At 42.0% G+C, this 20,661-nt stretch overlaps 1 long non-coding RNA gene across 1 annotated transcript; it reads right to left on the minus strand.

The window, feature by feature from the left end:
• Positions 1-7,232: 7,232 nt before the first annotated feature.
• Positions 7,233-19,402, minus strand: LOC129735740 (uncharacterized). The gene is made up of 3 exons (XR_008731581.1): positions 19,252-19,402; positions 15,039-15,271; positions 7,233-12,848 (listed from the first exon to the last, which is right to left on the minus strand). It is a non-coding gene; the product is annotated as an uncharacterized LOC129735740 (long non-coding RNA).
• Between the last annotated feature and the right edge of the window lie 1,259 nt (positions 19,403-20,661).

Here is a 20,661-nt window from a genome sequence, read left to right on the forward strand (position 1 = left end):
TATATCAGACTGGAAAAAACAGAAGTTAGTTTTCTTTCTGTCTCTGAATTATTTAATGAGCTTTAGGACGAGCTTCCTATTCACAAAGAAGATTTATGGCCACATTCTCCCAAGTGGAAAGGCCTTCACTATCCTCTGAACTTTTCATTTCTTTTTTCCAAATTCCTTAGAAATGGGTGGTTCCCTTCATGTTAGCCAGAAGTCTCAAGAAATCTGTGACCATCTAGACTTGCCCCAATCATCAGGCCATCCAGTGCCCACATAATAATATTTTCAAAGCACACTCTCCTTTTGGGGTCCTCTATATCTTTTTAAAATTCAGGATCTCCATGCCACAATTAGGATGTTCAACAACCTACAATATCAGAAATGAGTGGTGGTTTTTTGAGCCAGGGAAACAAACATTTCTGTTTGCAAACCTTTTCTGCCTTACCGGTATTCCTCATGTTTTAAAACTGAATTTTCACCAAAAGGTATCTATTTTGCATTTGCAAGGTAACTTCAAATCAACTGTTGCTTGCAGTAACTTGTAATTTAATGTGCAAACTCAAGCCTAGTAAAGAGAGAAACATGAGGAATGCGAATCAGGGCAGAATCATACTGACAAAATGGTAACACTCAGAAAGCACTTGTAAGGCTGTACAAAAGGTCCAAATCTTGAAGCTGAATTTTGAATACTTGCCCTTTATTATAAGTTTAAGGCAGACCTTAGGGCTTCTTAACATTCAGTTTTGACAAGTGAATACATTACTAAGAGAATATAATTCATTGGTTTAAAATAAAGGGAGAATAAGTTAGTATGTAAAAACAATAGTAAATGATGCATTACAAACATCATCATTATGGTATTATGGATGATACTGTCCTGGAGCATAAGATCATTTATTTATTTCTTTTCACCTAGTACAGAGCCAAGCACAGCTTCACCAGTTAAAAAGAACTAAATAAGCAGTAGTAATGAACTAATGTAGTGAACGTACCATATGCCTATATGGCATATACACTACATATGGGAAAGAAGCAAATAATTGTATCTTAAAACCAAACTGTTGCTAGAAGCTCTGCTTTGTCTAAGGGTCTCCTTGTTACTCATGCTTAAAGATTTTTCTTTCTCAAAATTCCAGGGTCCCATTATTTCTAAAAAGTGTTTGCAACCCAATGGAAAATTGTGTGCTTTGTTATTTAACAAGGTTTACAGATTCTAAGGGCCCTGGGACCATCCCATCTTCCTGGATTCACCATACTGGTCAGACTTTCAGGATACACCTGGGTATACCAGTACACTGATGAACCAGTTGATGACACTACTTATTAAGCTGGGACAGCTTCATAAAGTACATTTTGTAATCTGTTTGCTTTTGCATTTTGATGTCCTTGTCATCTAAGGCACCATAATATTAATATTTAATCTGGATAACATAAACTACAAATGCTTAAATGTTCCTCATCACCTGGATGATTAGAAAATAGAAATAGTCATTCGAAGTTTTGGAGATTAAACCGCAAGAGTTACACATTTCTGAAGAGCTCTGGCACAATCTGTGGATGTGTTTAGCTAGTGCAGTCCACGGAGGGATGTTCTCCCTGCAAGTGGCCAGCTCAGGGGAAGGCTGTGTAGTGATTACAGAAACCCAGACACCCATTCCCATGACACAGAGCTTCTCGTGTCGCTTTCACATGCCTAATTCAATTGGAGCTGTATTTGTGGCATACAAATAGCTTCTCCTAAGAGAGCAAGATTTTGGGGACTCTGCAAAATTTCTTCTCAGTAAGGGTGTTTATTGTTAAATTGAAATAAACAAATGCTTTGAATCTTTAAATAACTCCTTCTTTCAATGTTTGTTTATGTAATCACAATAGATATTTGGGGTTCTGGATTACTTTTGCCCATTTCCCTTGTCATTGCCCATCATGTAGCTGACTATAATGGAAACTTAACAAGAGACCAAACAAAGAACTATAAATCTCTTTAGTTCTTGGTAATCTCATGCATTCCTGGCTCCCAGCTGATCTATCAAGAGGTCATTTGGTTGAAAGCCAACTTGCCAGACCTCCCTCCCTTGTCACTTTTTTAATTTCCTCTTTTGCTTGCTTTATTCTCAGTACTGGTACATTTTAAAAGAAATAGCATTTGCATCTTTTCAAGGAATGCCATTTTAAATAAGACATTCTTGGACAATAACAAAAAAGACCCTCTGTCTCTGAGGATGTGTCTTGACAACTTGTTTTTAGTGTTTGGGAACACATACCACTTTGTTCAGCCCTGCACAAGCAGATAGTTTCAGACAACTATTTAATAGTACCCTAAGAAAAAAAGAAAAAAAGCAAAGGGAACACAAATCATTGGCTACTTATCCCAAGGCTTGATACTTACTGTAGACAGCAGTCTTCTCCCTGTCTGATGGCAGAAGTATTTTAAACACACAAGCAATATCTTCTCTTGCAGATTTGTATATAGTCTGACTCACAAGGAATCAGACACAGGATGGGGGGCAGCAGTCTTCCAGCATTGCAAGGGACAAACTTCTTGCCTGGCCAGTTTTCTTTTAGCTTTTATAAGTGAGAAGCACATCTTGGCCTTGATTGATCTAACAGTCTGGTTTTGGCTCTCTGGTCTTTGGTCTCTTTCCCAAGCTGGCTGTTGACAGGCAATGGAGTATTACACATGGGTTTTAATCTTCAGGAAACATAAAGCATATGTAGCTGGCTTCAAATCACCAGCTCTCCCATACCACAGAAGAGGAAAGATGGGGTTTAGGGGAAGGGCTAGAGTACAGAGGGGTGGGAATAGCAGGAGACTGCAAAGTATCGCATATAAACCCAGCCACTGCCACACTCCCACTGAGACTGAGGCATCTAAAATTACTTGACCAATGTCTCAGCTATTTGAAGCTAGGCCAGGAGCTGTTTGAGCTCTACAAATACCTGAAAAGATATAAAAAAGACAGCACGGTATTGTCTCTTCCTCTGCTCAACCGCAAGTATTTCCATTTACAAGCAGCTGGCACGTTCAGTCCAATATCACGTTTCGTGCTTACCTGAAATGCAGCTGGAAATCAAAACAGTCCTTCAGGCAGAAAAAGGGAAAACTTTGCTGCAGATGATGTCACTTCTCTCTCTCCTCTCCCAGCTTTTGTTGCTCTTGTCGTTCTTTGTGGTGAAGGGAAAAAGCCCAATGAACCCATCTGGTCTGCTGCCAGTCAGAGGATGGCAATGCTCTAATTTGCTCACATTCAGCCCCAAATTTGGGTGATGTGAGTTGAATCCTGTCCCAGATTCTGCAGCTCAGGCCCGTTTCTAGAGTACATCTCTCTCCAGCCAACAGTGCCAGAGCCCAGGGTGGGTAGCACCACCAGCTCAGCAAAGACCACTGTCGCCTCCTTTGACAAGTTCACAAAACAGGAGCTCTTTAGTAAGTTACTTAGGAAATTCCCTGTATCTAGGCCAGCCTTTGACAGAAGAAATGCCTGTGGGTATTTGCATCGTCACAACACACTACGCAACATAATCCAGCAACGGGCCCAGCCTTTCTGTAATTAGACCAGAGGAATCCCAGCTCCTCCAGAATCCATGGCCTTTCTCCTTGAGCAACTCAACAGGTGAGGAGCAACCTCACAGATCGAGTTATGCCCCTGTCCCACTGCTATCTGATAGCTTTGGCAGGGGATAGGGGGTGTCAGTGGTTTATAAAGGCAATCCTCGAAGAAGGAGCCAGGAAAAAAGAGGTTCATGGGAGAGGCAGAGAGCTGTCAGATCAGCTACGCTAAAGGACAGGATTTCCTGCCTCCATCCAGCAAACACACTTTCAGATTTTTTACCCTTGTGCCTTTATATTATAGTATTATTACTCTTTATAGTTTAATAAGTTTCCCCATTGTTGTGACATGTGACAGCAGCGCCTGTGTTGGTGGAGGAAGCAAAGTGGGAACAATGCCTTGTTGTCTGTAACAAATACCTGTCAATTCCAGATTGACAATTTCTACTTAAGCTAATTTACAAAAGGAAAGGTAAAACACCCTCTCTCAGGGTATTATGAAAAGAAATAATGCAACATTTGATATATGCTTTTACAATTAGAATAAAACCTAAAGCTTTAGCTTAACAGCATAAAAGAAAATAATAGAATGAAAAAAATTAATGAGACCTGATTGACAGTTGCTCAAAAAAAAAAAAAAAGTTATGTATCTGTGTATATATTCTCACCATAAAACAAATTTATTCATCTGGAAACTGGGTGAAAATCTTCCTCCCTCTCTTCCTGACTGACCTAGATGTGCCACGAACCGCTCCAAAGGCCATGATCTGCAGGTGAAGAGAGTGGCTTTGGCCCCCAGGACCAAGCCGTTCCTGATTCACTCGCTCAGTGAACACGAGGCCATGTGGTTTTTATCAGTGCAGCTGGTATGTTTATAGCATTTAACGGAGCAGAGCGCAAGCTGTCCTAGAAAGGGCTGGGTATGCTTTGGAAAGGGAGTTCTTTACCAGTTCTCTCCTTCTTTTCTCGTCTTTTAGGGATTTAATGATGGAGTTTGGCTTTCTCGCTATGCTGACCGTCCTCGACTGAACCCAAACAGGGTGGAAAAAAACATTACATGTTATCCTTCAAACTCTTTGCACCAGCACGGCCAGGGGCATGCAGAAGGGTGCCCTGAAAGGGACAGTGATGAGCCCCCTCCCCTGCTGCTGTATATGCTCCAGCACCACGTGAACCATGGCAGCCCCAGACCCTGCAGGAGCACGTTGCGTCTAATGGACACGTTAGCGAGAGGCCACGTTTGCTGGGATATGGGCAGACAGACGGCATGTTTCAAGAATGCATTCTCTTAAACACATCGCTTTCCTATTTTCTACCTTCAGCAACTGAGAAAATGGGACTTCATTAATGTTATTCTAGACAAAGCGGCAGAGAATTGTAACTTTAGAAAAAAGCCTATATTTTTAAATTGAGAGAGACCAATTACAAAAGCTATAAACACTTTAATCATTTCTCTGAACATGTGGAAATACATACATTGTGAACCTTTTTCATAGGAAATGCTGAAATCTTTTCCTTAATGGCACATTTTCTTAATGGCTTTACAGTTTCTCAGTTCATTTCAAAGGGCTGTTATTTGTTATGTGGACATAAGTTTAGATTATGGTTTAGAACGCTGAGAGATGTTTGAAAGAATTATCTGGTGGATGGTGGCAGCTACTTTTGCGTTGCCTTCTGTTCTTGCTTTGAAATATATGGGGGTGGGGATGCAGGGGGCTGGAATGTCTGTATGCTAAATATTTCCCATAAAAATGTGGGGTGAAATCTTGTCCCCAGTCAAATCAGGAACATATCTTACATTTCTTCAACTGCCAGATTTTATCCAGGTATTTTACTTTATTAAGTGCTAAAGTAAAAATAAAGATTATAAAAAAGGATGTCTTCAGTTTTTGCAATAAGATATTTTTACCTTATGCTATGATTCTTTGATCTTTGGGGGCATAGTGATAGTAAGTACAAGGCTGAAAAAAGAAAATAAGTGTTGTATAAAAAGAAGTCACATCAGGGGCATTGCAGATAATGAAGTCAGAAAATTCGAAAACATTGATAATTTCTGGAAAAAAGAATACTCTTTGTAAAATATGAAATGAGGGCTACATGAGTGTCTTAGAATGATGTGGAGCTCTTGGATGAAATCCTAGCACTGTTGAATGCAATAGGAATTTTTCCTTTCACTGTAACAAAATCAGGTTTTCACTTGCCCCTCACTTTAAAAGCATGTGGAGGCGCAGTGCAATTTATTCTTTAGAAACAAATCTTGTCTGATTTAAACATTCTCATTCCTTTCCTGCCCTGCACTCTTCTCCTATGTCTTCCACAGCTCTAAGCTTGAGCTCTTCACTACTCAAGTATCTCACAGAAGGAAATTCCCCCACGGGTCAGAGATTGCGCTCATTTACTGAATGCCTAATTGGTACAGTCTGCAGTGAATAACTACAGAGACCCCTCTACCACTGGTAAGAAGCCTCTTCCACTCACTCTGAGAGCATTTATACAAACTTGGGAAAGGCTGAATGAAATTTTTGGAGGTCCAGCAGATCACTCCCCATTACAAAACCCTTGTCCAAATGTCAAGTCTTGCTGGAAACAGTAGTCTTTTAGGGGTCTTCTGAATGGAAAAATGTAAAAAATAAAACAATGATGGCCCATTTTATGGTTAGGCCAGCCTTAGTGGCTGGATTTGCCATTACTTCAAAGCAAGGAGAGATAGCTAACACGATGCCACACACTGCTTATGTGAGAAACAAGAGCTGAAGCTTCCTTGGGAGCTCAGCCTCTGACCTAGCCTCTGACCAAGTGCCAGCTTGCCTTGAGCCTGTCTTTCCTCAGGGGGTACTTCTCCATCCCCTGTTCTGGTTTCCATTCCACTGTAAGGAGGAGGGATGCAATTGCTTGTGAATCCTAAAACATTTGGAGTCCTCAGCACTTTAAACATAACCTCTAAGAGGTTACTCCACTGTTATATGCTCTGTTACAAATATGTTGCTTGTGTTTGTTGATGGAAAGGCACACTCTGGGTCATTGCTCTGTTCTCTTCTATCACAAATCCAGATATTGCACTAACACATCTTCTGAAATGACAAGGCAAATTTGACATGACCTGTGGGACTCCTCCTGTGAGGAGTCACCACTCAGTCCAAAACACAAAGAGTAAAGTTCAGCTGATGTGGACACAAATCAGTTAAAAGCTATTTTTTTCCCCCTACTGTGGTTGATTTCACAAGCAATGAAGACCTTTTTTTTTTTTTTTTTTTTTTTTTTTTTAACAGTTAAGCCTGTAGCTTTCATTTCCCACCCCACCCCCACCCCACCACACACACACTGAATGTTCACCTGGTGTTTGGGAGAGGGCTACAGACCCCTCCATATTAGGCAGTAATTTGGAAGACCATAGCCCATTGCTTTTTTTTGTTTTGATGGAAGTGTCACGTTACTTATTCTACTTGCAGACTGCAGAGTCCTTGCAGTACTTATGCTCAGCAGAGTAGATCCAAATCTCCTCTCCATCTGCATCGTGGACTGTCACTTGCCACATGCAGGCTTTCTGCATGCCCAGTCAGCTCAATTACAGTGTTGACATGGCAAACGTTACCCAAAAGTTTTAGGGTAATTTATATAATTTTTGCAATTAATCTGTGGTTTACACATTGCATAAAATTATTGGAATGTCCTCACTTATTGGAGAAGAGCAGATGAATTCCCCAAATATCAGTCTCTAAAGAACATATTCAAACAATGATGTTGTTCTATGCCTGTGGGGGAGAAGACTGAGCCTGGCAACCAGATGTCCACCATGCTTCACACCCAGAGAAAGAAAATGCATGTGCTTGTGTGTGTGTCTGCATGTATGCGTGTGTGTATGTATGAGAGAGAGAGAACCCTGGGAAGGAATATTACTTTTAATAATATTTTTATAAAGTCTTTTAATAATAACATTTAGTTTTGATAATCTTCCTCACATTGAATAAAACACACTTAAAATACATTGAATTTGCCTTCCTCGTCTAGCACAACGATTCCTATATTTTAATCCTATTTCATTAAAATTTCAATCCAATGACTTCTTAGCTGTTTGCAACAAGCTGGGAGGTCTGCAATATCTCACGTTGCAGTTCCTCCCTCTAAGTTGTATTTCACATTTCATCTGTGGATTGCACATCTTAAGAACTATAACTAGTGCAACATAAGCTACTTCAAACCAACATGTAAATGGTGCCTGAAGAGCCAAAAGCTTCCCTCTCGGCATCAGATAGCCTGGGAATATCTATGAAGAGCTATGGTTGGAGCAGCATGCATGTGGCTCATGGAGAAATTACAGAGCTCTCTCAATGGTGATTTGATGGATATCACTTGGAAGGAGAAGAGGGTCCAAAGGATGTGCTGGGGAGAAGATCCTTGTGCTTTCCTCTCCTGGGACAGCAATACCAGTCACACAATGGTGCATGAAAGCCTTCGTAAGGCCCTGGGGGTTAAATTTTTTTGTGAGCGCTAATGTCCATGCTCATTCTGCCTGGGGAAGCTGAGAAGAGTACTTAGCATCTTCCAGGGAATGACCAGCATGCCTGCACCCATCAGATTCAATAAATGCATGCTTCCCACCTGAGGAAGGAAGGAAGGAAGGCAGAAGGAGCTTTATGCAAAAAAAGAAACATGCACCACTCACATAGTAAGAGAGAAGCAGTAACCGGACTCTCAGGAGGACCTTTAGCTCTGAGACTTCAGTGGATGCCTAGAAACACTGTGCACAGCCCAGACACATTTTGATCAATATACAAAAGGGGAACACAGAGCTCCTCGTGTCCAAGAAATCTACATAGCCATCAATAAGATTGGATAGTTTTATTGTTTTCATTAACCAGTGTCAGATTTTAATGCCAACTGAGGCAAATGTAAAGAAAGGCTTGCTTAAGATATAGTGCTGATGTGATTAGCCTTTCCACCCACCCCAGCTACCAGTGACCAGGCCACAGGTACTGACATGACTGTCTTAAAGTACTGCCCAGACACCACAAAACCTGTAATTTATTTCTTCCCCCTCACGCCTATAGGCAGGAGGCAGGGAAGTCCCATTACACCCATTTCACAAATAAGGAAAAAAAAATCACTGAGAAACTCAGCAGACAGACTCAGCCCAGAAGTTCACCCAGGATGAAAGAAGGTGCTAGAGTCCCTCCTAACAGGCTGGCCGAGCCTTCTTCTTCTTGACATCTGTATGCGATTTGCTAATATTCCCAGAAGTGCAGATGTTACAACAGCCTTCCCTCTCACCAGTTTGTGAGGATGCTGGGAGGCCCTTCCACTTTGAAGGTTTCAGGTCACATTTAGCCTAAATCCATCTCTTTGCAATCAAACAGAGAAACACCTGTCAGTTTTGGGGAGCACGCTTTGGCTTTAGGAGGTGAGGGACACTGAATGCGGAGAGAAGAACAAAAGAACATCTGCTGGTGCTCGCCTCAGGGCAGGAGATCAAAGATTACCCTTTTTCAAAGGTGGTCGTACTGTCCAGGAACATAAAACAAAATAAAAGGCAAACAGTGATTGATAAGTAGATTCTATCACTCCATAGACCCCTAACAACAGAGAAAATATTTATTTATATTTTTATATATCCCTTTATATATTGCTGCTTCTCTCCCTCAGCGCTTGTCTTTTGATTTCAGCTTGCTTATTATTCTTTTTCATTACTGTATTCCCCACACTTTGGATTCTGGTTTATGTTCAAGTTCTTGTTTTACTAGAAATGCTACATCCTGGTGGAATTAAAATCCAAATTGGATTTAGACCACTGCTTAATTTGAGCTCCAGTGTCCCAGATGTTGGTTAGGTGCTGCGAACACTGCAAAATCTAATAATGTTTCTCACCTAAAAAAGATCCATTAATATAATGCTAGGAATGTGACGTGCTGAGAGCCAATGGAAGCCAAAAGAAATCTGAGTAAATGTTGCCAAAGTGCTTTTTCTCCCCTTGGTTCCCACCTTTTCCCTGGGCTTTAGGTATTGCAGCACATGTGGAAGGCCCCTATAACACTAGGAAATGCTATACAGTTGCGATTTCGTAGAACAAAACAAATAGTCTTACCTCCTCTAATATTTAATCCAGATTTGTAGTTTCCCAGTGTGCCGCTGTAAAATCACCCCGTGTGGCGGGGTCCTTCGATAGCACGGCAGCGCCAAGTCTCAAGGTGGCTGAGCTGAGGGTTATGTTTCAATTTGGCAGTGTAACACCGTTTCCATAGACAAATTAACATTGTTTCATTTCATTTTGACACCATAATGTCTTTTCCATAGACCTGCACTGACATTGTCGTGAAATCATTGCATCCCAATCAAGTGAATGGGAAATTAGCACCATGACACAAAACATACTGAGAAAGTAACCACAGCTTAGTTTATTTGTCAAACTGAAATACCTCAGCCACCTTCAAACACATTTTCTGAAGCACCAGAAGAGCTGAGTGCAGGAATCAACACAAACAAAACATATGCTGTAAAATATGTTCCTTCCATTCAAGATTTAGGAAAGCTGCTAAAAAAAACCGGCCCCTACAGCAGACTTTGCAGATTAGGGCTTATGCCCTCCCTTCCCTTCCTCTCTCCCTCTCTCAGCATTTATTTTTTGGTGCTTGCATCCGAGCTGAGGGTCTGTAACTCCAAGGAGCCAGTGTGACCTCTGTGTTCCCCAGCTGCTCAGTGCACTCGGTGCGGCAGGTGCTGGGGGACGTGGCTGTTAGTATTTTGATCGGACCGCAATGGAAATCATCCTGGGGTTTCCAGGGTCTGAGCTCGAAAGCCTCGCTGAAAGCACTACCATGAGAGCTAAACTGGAAACCACAAGAATCTCTGTTTATAGCAGAAATGTCCTGTTTACTTTAACATAGAGAACAAACAGAAAAAAACCCAGTAGCCCAAATCACGGATATCTTCAATTTTTTACTCTCAGACCCCATCCTAACAACAGAAAAAGTGCTCATGTCCCAGCCTAAGCATATTAAAGGGGTCACATATACAGTATTCCCTTATCTCAGTGATATGTTAAATGCTAGAATACCAACCTACATAACAATTTTCATTTCTCTTCATCCCATACACAAACATTAGAAGTAGCCGAGGTTACACAGCCACCACTCAGAAATGTCCAAAATTGCCTCTCTCACGTGTATCAAACACTATTACTCCACTCCTGGTATCTGTCACCTTTTTCTTTTGTGCCAGCCCATTAGCAGACCTCCCCCCACTCCCAGAACCTTCTCCCTCCTCATTGCAGCTCCCAGCCCTCTCTGCCCTCCCCTGTGCCTCAGTGTTTCCCCTGCCTCTCTCTTCCTGCAGCTTCTTCTGCACATCTTGTCCCTGCATCCCACATCCCTCCTGCCTCCCGTCATCTCACTCCTCAGCTTTTCAGGCAGCTGCACTGAGGGAACAAGGGACAACTCTTCTCATTTTCTGTCCTGTGACTGAAGCACACCACAGGTAAGTTACTGTAACTATAATAGCCAGAAGCAGCTTAAGGAAAGTCCTGCTCTGCCAGGGCTAGGCCAGACTCTGATGCCAAACTTGACTGTATCTCTGCTAAATGTGAGTAGAAGTAAGATTTTTATGGAAGATTACAGCCCAGTGAAACATGGGCAGATATTCTCATGGGTTTTAAACTTTAAGAGTTCACTTCATCTGTACCTGAACCATTTTTTCACATTGCTTTCCTAAAAAATGTGGTCTGAGACAAAGACCTGTTTTAGAAATATTTAGTCCAGAATGTTAAAGCTTAGCAACTGAAAACACATTAAAATAACGTGAACGTACTTAGCAGCCTTAACCATAGCTTTACAACGGACCCACAGCTGTAATAGCCTTACCATGTTTCTACAGGGTAACTGTGTACATGTTCATGGATGTGCCTCACCTAGAAAGCAGATGATTACCCTAGTCAGTAACGGGACAGCAAACCCTGCAACTCACACTAGAGAAAGAGTCTGTTTGGGGCACTACAAATATATGGACTAAAAACAAAAAGGGTTCATGACAACACAAGGCTTGGAGCCAGAAGAGTAAAACCAGTTTGAATACAGAGACAAAAGTAGCTGGGCTCAGACACAGGAAGTATGTTGCACACATACGCATCACATATGTAAGACTGAACCATAGAATGAAGCTAAGTAGTTCAAGCCAGCAAAAGCAGATCCAGATTCTCCTTGCAGATCTGGACCCCATACCTCAAAATAGCCTTTCTTCAGTGTCTCCAGCCTGCAGGTATTTCAAGAGAAAGACTTGAGTCTGTGATCTGGACCTTGCTGATCTTCTACCTAAGCCTCAGAGAGCTCTGTCTGGGACATGCCCAACCTGTCCACCCCATTCAACAGAGGAAGTATCCCTGCTGCCCTGGGCTCCACTTCTGCGACATTGTCAGGTGAGAGCACCAAGTGATAAAGAATGGGTTTTACTTTGCCACAATTACATATTTTGGGCTTTTTGAACCCAAAACATCTGCACCACTTGCCAAAATCTGTGATTGCAATAGCTGCCTGCAAGACTTCAGTTCAGTAAAATGAATCTCTCCAGTAAGAGGAAGGTAGTACTTCTAAAAGTGATGGTAATTTGCATTTTGTGTATCAGCTCATACCTTGTGCTCCTTTTTGAGCTGCAGGGACCACGGGGATCATTTGAGCTATCAGCTTATTTAACACTCATTCACCCCATCCATGGATCCCTGCCAACATGATACTCCTGAAGAGGGTTCAGCAAAGGTGATGCCTGAGTGGGACTGTGCCATAAACCTCTCCTTGCAGCCTGGCCTCAGGCACTTTCGCTTGCTTGTACTTGTGCAAAAGGAAGGAAGAAGCACAAAGTGTGGGCATGGGGGGGGGGGGGGAGTGGGGGAAGGAGTAATTAATTTCTACATTCAACGACAAGGTAATTGTGTTTCACTCCTGCCACCTCAATCTACTCTACACTTTGCCTATGTAGGAAGTGAATTACATTGAGCCAAATTCACTGTTTTAAAAATCATCTAGGTATTGCCTTTTAATTTTCAGTGTCTTTTCCTCTTTGATGTGTTCATATAGTTTGCACTTACACTATGCAACAATCTCAGATATTCATGAAGAAGCAGCTGGGCCAACTCACCTGTCACTTCACTCTCTTTCGCGCTGCCCTGACAGCACGCAGCAGATGATCTCTAGTGGGTATCACCCTCTGGAAGATTTCTCTTGCCTGATGGGAACCCTCTGTTGTCATCAGGCTTTTGGCCAAAGCACTGACTTGGGAGGTGTTTGCCTCTTCCCAGCTGGCATCAAATTACTTTAACAGCCTCTCGGGTCTTCTAGAATAAGTAGGAGTTCAGGATTAAACTCCCGCCCCATGCGTAACAACTGTATCCAGAGTCACATTTCTTTTACCCATCCCGCCCCTAGGGTGAGTGCTCGGATGGAGCTGGGCCATGTCACGCTGCACAGACTCATCCCTCCCAGTTGGTGGCCCCAGGCTCACGGTGCTGCCTGGGGGCCTGGGAGCACCTCACTGAGCTGCCTCATCCCAAAAAAATGTACCCATACTCCCTCTCCCTCCGAGCAGGGAATCCTCAAAAGGCAAACTCTGACCCTCTGGCCCCATACTTGCACCCTCCATTGCTTTTTCAGCCAGAACCATGGTCTATAATGGTCCATGGACTATTTTACCCCTCTACAGTCTTTTTATACAGCTCTAAGTGGCCAGAACAGAGGCACAAATCTTGCTCCCGGACCTTGCCCCTACTACTGTACATGGGTTTATTCAAAGTATTTCATGGTGAGGGACTAATTAGGAGTTTCTAACTACAATTCCCAATTCCTCCATTCCTTTACCTTAGCAAAATCACTTTTAGTTATATTATGTTCTAACTCTTTTGTATGGAGAATGCACCACAAAAATCCAGTCTGGCTTTTGTGATTATTTTGAATTGCCTTTCCAGCATTTTTTAGTCTCAAGTTTATGCTTATTCAAATTCTAGTTAGTCTGTTTATCAAAATCCTATGCAGAAAATATGCTAATTGGCAGAGAAGCCCTTTTTTTCAGTGTCAACTTGCTTGCACTGGATTCCTTACAAATGGAGCCACAGTTTATTTTACAGGATACCTCCAGCCCACAACTTCCTCAGGTATCCGATGCAAGCTGAGAAGTGCGCCCAGCTGACATCCTCCGGGGCCTGAGCTGATTCGTGGGCTGAAGCCACAACTGTAATAAGTGCACTGAAAAGATTACTAATGAGGAAGCTGCTTAGAACAAGGCTGTAAGCGGTCACGTTGCTTTCATTTTAAAAAAGCTAACCATGCAAGGTTGCCGCATCGATATAACTCTTCCAAAAACTGGCATTTGTGTGTTATTCAGGACCCACGTTGTTATTGTTGTTGTTTGGCTGGTAGCTTGGCTGGGAAAGGGAGACAGAGAAAAACAAAAAAATGAACTTGGGAATCATTTCAAGGCCTGAGATGCGGACAGGTTTGCCGAGAGATATCTTGGAACTGTACAAGGTAAACACGGTCTAAATCACCTGCTTTGGGAAGATAAGTACTGTGAGTTCTCTAAGCTAAATGTACACCGCTGAAATTTGATTGAAAACTTTGCGATGTGAAGACTGAAAATCACAAGAAGGAGGCAGGCAGCATTTAATCTCCTGTTGGATGACAATTCAAGATAGACTGATAGAGATACCTGCTGCCTGATAAACCAGTCAATATTGTAGATGGTAGATACTTGCAGGAAACAGACACTGCAAAGGAGGAAAAAATCCTCGGTATTTTTATATTTTCATCCTGTTTTCAGCTCCCTGCTAAGCAGGACGAGACTTGTATTTTTCTCTGTTAAGTTATCACACTTCAGATGCTGCAAGCATCCAGATTTCTTTTAAAGGGCATGTTGTTTAAGGTAGGAGTAACATGTATACAAAATGTATGCACGAAATGCAAGGAATTCTAAGTGCCTGAAAACCACAACATGACAGAAACCAAAGGTGACAGATCCTGCCACAGCTCCTTTTTCTTTTTTTTTTTTTTTTTTTTTTTTCCCTATTGTGGAAGAATCATTCGCACACTAACCTGAAGAATCATTCGCACACTAACCTATTCCAAACTGAATGGGGGTGTTTTGTACAAGCAGTGGGTCTTTCAAACAAGCGTACCTGGCTGTAAGACCAAGAAGGAAAAAAAAAAAAAAAGACAACAAACCAGGAAGTTTGAAAAAGCATGAGGAAATCACAGGCAAGCAGAAAGCGCTATTTACACTTCTGTTTGAAAGGACTTGGATAAGTCAGTATATATATATGTTCTCACCACAGCACTTCAGTTTTTGTGTGCACCTATCCTTCGCGTTACGTTTATTACAAGAGCTAAGACAGCAGGCTTTCTAACAGCTCTCTGCTGCTGCTGTCTTACTATGATTTTCCTATCTTTTAATTAAAAGTATATTTCACAGCCAAGCCAAATGTTTTATAATAACAAGAAGGAGACGCAGAGAAACAACAAGGAAAACTTCTGACCTGCTGTGGACTGAACATACTTCTTCTTGCCATGCAAGGAGACTAAATCATCACATGTGTTGCTGATGGACATTCATCATTATTTCTTCCCAAACTGGAGGCATATTTCATTTTCCTGAAGCCTGGATTTTCTCCAAGTTTTTCAGGAAAATGTTGCTGCCATTGGAGCTTGTTGCTGTATGTCACCACCTGCTGGCAAACATCAGTTGAGGGTTTCTGTCTTGATTGCGCAGCTGAAACAGTGTAGACAAGGACTTTTATCTTCCTTGATAGAGACAGATAGGTGGCCGCAAACAGAGCATATGTTATTTAAACAGATTTTTGGTCTTGAATGCATATATTCAGACCAAGCCTGTTTGTATAACATGCAATCTGGATCCTGCAAACCATTACTCAGACAACTAGTTCTTAATAAAGGAGAAGAGATGCGATTGAATAGAAAAGGTTACCAATGTGGGAAAATGTTCACGGACTCCACTCCCCTGTTTCACAGACCTGAGTTTGCTAGAAAAATAAACAAAAACTGCAAAAATACATTATATAGGCTGCTGCAATATTTAATTAAAAATAATGTAGAGTGAAAACTCACAATAACCTCCTAGAGGTAGTCTCAGATTTAAATTTCCTGTCCTATGCTATTTATTTTGCAGGCTTAACAATGACAGCTTGGACTTTTCTATTCTTCTTTTTTTTTTTCTTCCCCCAGATGTTTTTACAAATCAGCCTTTTGAATATGAAAGTATGTTTTGAAGCACCTAATATTTATTCTACCCACCCTAATAGGTAAACGTGCATTGCAGTGTGTGTTCTAATGCTGATAATTCATATCATTTATCTGATAGATCAGGAGCCATTATGGCCTGTTGTGTAAATTCATATTTTGGCACTCTTTAAAAAGTGGATTATTATTGACCCGATAGACCGTAACAGCTTCAAAGAAGCCATTACTGTCTATTGTGTAAGTCCTTCATGGCGCATGTTTTATTGACCCTTTGGAGCCATCATGGTCTGTCTTGTCAATCCGGATGCCATGCAAGCGTATTAAGGCTGCCTGCGTAATATCCGTACAGAGCGGTAGTCACATTATTGATGCATGCTCCTATGAAATTACATTTTGAGCCACATCGGCCAGCTGTTTTTTCCTCAGGTTCTAAAACACCTATTGTTCTGGTTCACATCCTGAACTAGAGACTAGGGCTACAAAAATTGCCTGGAGATAATGAAGCCATTACTCTTTTTTTCTTAAAAAAAAAAAAGTGAAAATCAGGCTCCCCTTCGCCAGGAAGAAAAGAGAAATGGCTGTGGGTGGCCAGACCACCACAGCTCTTCTTCATGACCCCCTCTCTGCTCCCAGCTGCACACATATAGGACAGTGCAGTGTAAAGGAAATGTCCCCTCCTCCTTTCATGGCCCATAAAAGCCACCTTACCGGACAGTAGGGTGGCTGGCTTGCCTGTGCAGGGGGAAGGCTGAGCAGGGTTTGCTTTCTGCAATAAGATGAGCAACCTGCACAAGGTGCGAGCAGGTTTGCATACAATGAGAGGCAAAAGGGTCATACGCACCCGTGTGCTCTGAGGTGCCTGGATGTGAGGGCTTTAATGAGAAACAGAAGGGGAAAAAAATGAGGCCCCAGTGGAAAGCTAGTCCTGAGGGAGTGCCTACTACTGCTTCCAGGCTGGAAACTTTCCCCTGGCCAACTCTGCAAACCAAACTCCTGCAAATCCTTCCTGTTTGGCTAACCCCTCCATAGGGGAGCAGTGAAGTCCACCCTGAGCATCACTTTGCCCAGCACACATCCATCAAGGCCAACATGGCTCGTTGTCAGGAGCCTGTTACCTGCAGACTGTCTCACTCCTTTTCTTCAGTGAGTCCCAAATAAAGACCACACAGAAACCGCATAAACTGAACCCCCTCCAAAGCAAAGTCTTCTTGAGGCCAGATCAAATTCAGCTGAGTAGCCAGTGGGGCTAAGTTCAACCTGCAGCTGCCTATATGCTTGAATTATTCCTATGCCTGGCATAATAAAGATCTAGTGTTGGCAGTGGTTGCTTGTCTTATACATTCATAAATATTTATCCAAATATTAACGAGCAGAAAAACAATTTATTTCTTTTTTTCCTAATTGTAACATCAATTCTAATATGTTTTGTTACTTAGTCACCCCACAAGTAAATTGATTTTCTTATCCACCAATAGGTATTTAAATGTTTTACAAGTGCATGCCAGAATCCTGAAATGAGAACCATGTTTGGAACTCATAGCAGGGCTGGTATTTGTAGACTTCCCCCACCACCACCACCACCCCAACACAGCAGGAGTTATGTAATAAAAATGCATCATAAAGGATGGGTAGTGGGCTTATGCAATGTACATCTTGGAAGGAGACAGTACACAGATGCAATGTACACATGCAAAATGCATGGTGTGCTGCAGAAAAGCATTTGCTCCTACCGTTCCTCTACACACACATTTTCTCCTCTTTTCACACACACCACTCGTGCATAATATTGGCATAATTTACAATTTCCAATTGCAAGAGTAGATATCTGATTTCCAAGATGCCATTCAAGAACTCCTCATGAAATTTAGTTTCCAATTCAGCGGCCTTCTAAACCACTTGGCTGGTGTAATGCACACAAAGAGTCCCAGAAAAAAGTCAGCTACCTGCTTAGCCACCTTGCTAAATTGAGGCCTCACTTTTGATAGATCTCAACAACTTTTCATCACCCACCTAGATAATGAAAGATGCTGGTAATCTGACCTTGCATAGTAACTGAAAACTTTCTCATCGATATTACTTGTGACAGCTGTTTATTTCCTTGGAGGGGAAGACAAAGCCTTTGGTCTATGCAATTCACTAAAAGACCATTTTATTAGTCCAGCATTTCCTTGTGTGCAGCTGGAAATTTTATCGGGTGCTCACCAACAACCTGCTGTGCGTTAGTGTCAGAGGACCACAGCAAATAACCTCTGGTGCATATAAGAATTAGGCATGAGACCCTTGTCTTCCTGCATAGGTACCCATAAGCTCACTAAGTGGTATATATGGGAGACGGGGCTTCTCTGACCTTAGTGGAATTACATTAGTAATCCAGGAGGCTTATTTATTTTGGGCAGCCCAGAAATGACTCTCAGTGCCCTCTCAAATGAAGGAAATAGAAGGTTTTGTCTGTCTTTTGCATGGACACATTTCGTCATTTGCTTTTTATCCTGACAGTTGTTTATTTGGCATTATTCTGACAAAGAGAATAAAAAGGTCTCCCGATTTAGTAAAAGTATGCAAAATCATTTTGCCTTTTTCCCTAATAAGATTAAGAAGAATTTAGGTAGACCTGATATCGATGAAGTTCATACACAGGATACAATGTTTAGCAAATAAACACGTTTCTTTTATAAATGCTAGCTTTACCTCTTTTCTAATTCACTTATTTTTAGAGCTAGCAATTGATTTGTTCAGAGGTAAGAATAGCAGCTTCACCACCAGCTTCAGGGGAGTTATACCCGATACACACTGGTGTAAGCACAGGCAAAATTTCGACCCAGCATCCTGGCTTAAGGGCTCCTTTCCTTCTTCTCCAGCATTTCTGAGACAAGGGACAATTCATAACTTTGCCAAATGAATCCACTCCAAGGAGAGAGCAAGGGGATCCAGCAGAGCTCGAAGTCTATGACAGCCAGGTCTCAGTTTAAGTCAGGAATAAGGACTGCACCTCCTGGGCATGCTATGTACATCTTACTGGTCCCCATGTTAGCTACAGGAAAGGTTGACTAGACTAGGCAGCTTCATCTCAACACTATAAAAAACTGCACTCGTACGCCCCACTCATATTCCCCCACTGCTACAGTTCAGATCAGAAAAATCCCAGAAAAACCTGCACTCACCACTGTCGCAGTTTTTCAGGGTTATAATAGAAACTACCAGGATCTGACACCCTTCTGGTTCAGTGCATAGCCTTATATATGCAAAAAAACAAATGCTCACAGTCTGGATTTTTATATTTACATTGTAATGTTCCACTTCTGTTCACAAAACCATGGACGAGCAAGCCTTTGCCTGGCTCTCTCAGGGCACACAGCTGATGAGCTGCCTGAAACAGCAGAGCCACTGAGAAAAAATACAACCAAAATATTCAGCATCAGGATCACCTCACTCATAAACTCCTGACAGACTGAACACACTGGAGCTGGAATTACTGGAAAGATGATGATTTACCTTCAGACTTCCCAACTGCAGCCGACTCTGAATCCTGCCACAAAAGGCAAACAAAAAACAAGAAAATATTTGATGACTTTGTGTTTTTCTATGACAACCAACATCATTTATGACCCATTATGTAATGACACGAGCATTATACATTGAAAAGCTGTCTTGAAAGACATTGTAAATAAACATTTCTGGTTTGCAAACAGGAAGCCAGAGATATTACTGTGGAAGCTGAGAGGATGGGGTTAGATTCTTGAAACATGAGTGATTTGTTTTTTCCTTCCATCTCTCCCAAACTCGTGGTGTAGTCATATTGTTACTAGCTAATGCATGTCATTTTCTCACCACCCTTATAGCTAAAATATAATTAGAAAAAAAAAAAAAAAAAAAGAACAGCAACAGAAAGACAGACTAGATAGATACAAGCTAAGGAAAAGTGGCAAAAAGATGAAATGGGAGGTATAAAGTATTTGGAGCCACAGGGATACAAACCAAGTGTGGGAAGAGTCTAACCTCCAGCAGCGGCCCACGGCAGTGACTTCAGCAGAAGGCACAAAATAACCAAGAATAAATATTCCCATGGGAAGACACCTACAAATTCCATATCGCATATGCAGGTATGTTCTGCACCATGTCAGGGAAGGGTTTTCAGATATGTGTCATCGTCTTGGCAATCAGATTTGTACAAAGAGAGGCAACGGTTTACATTAGCCTAAGCATTTCTGGAAAAAGCAGGGTTTGGGGCTCAGCATTCTTCTTTAGGGCTGAGACGAGCAAGAAACTTCAAGCTAGGCTTTGCTGCTTATTTTTCAGACCTGAAGTGCCCATGTGCTCAAAATCCTGTCTGGGTTTTGAGCTATGTTTCTCAGTCCAGTAACTATCTCTTCGCAAACCTGCTCGACTGCTACCCTTAAGACATTACAACTACCACAGCGCTACTAACTTACTGCCCTTGGCCTGAGTGAAGCGAATTCCTGACAGCAGTAGGTTTTCAGTGGCTGAACTGCACTCTCTCCTCACCGCAGCCTGCACAGGGGGTCACACCGCCGGCTCCAGCGCAGCCCCCTGGGCCAGCCAAGCATGGCCTGCCAGCCAACACGGCAGCCGGAGCAGGGCTAGCCACCAGCTTCCAGCAGAGCAGGATCAGGCGCTTTCTCCTTCTGACATATTTCAAAACATCCCCCTTTTTTCTGTGCTAACTGCTTAGAACAGTTGCCTGGCCCAGGCATCAAATAAACACTGGCTTTTATATCCCAGCACTGGTGTTATTGTGAAGGAAGTGTTCAGTCAAACAATACCGCTGAACAATATCTTTTCTCCTACTGATGTCGTGTAACAATTTTTTTTTTTTTTGCTTTAACCTGTATTTCTAACCCATTTTAAACCTCCCATTTTTTCACACAGTAATGGGAAGATTTT

Source organism: Falco cherrug, chromosome 3 (genome assembly GCF_023634085.1).
Source record: "Falco cherrug isolate bFalChe1 chromosome 3, bFalChe1.pri, whole genome shotgun sequence".
Lineage (NCBI taxonomy): Eukaryota > Metazoa > Chordata > Aves > Falconiformes > Falconidae > Falco > Falco cherrug.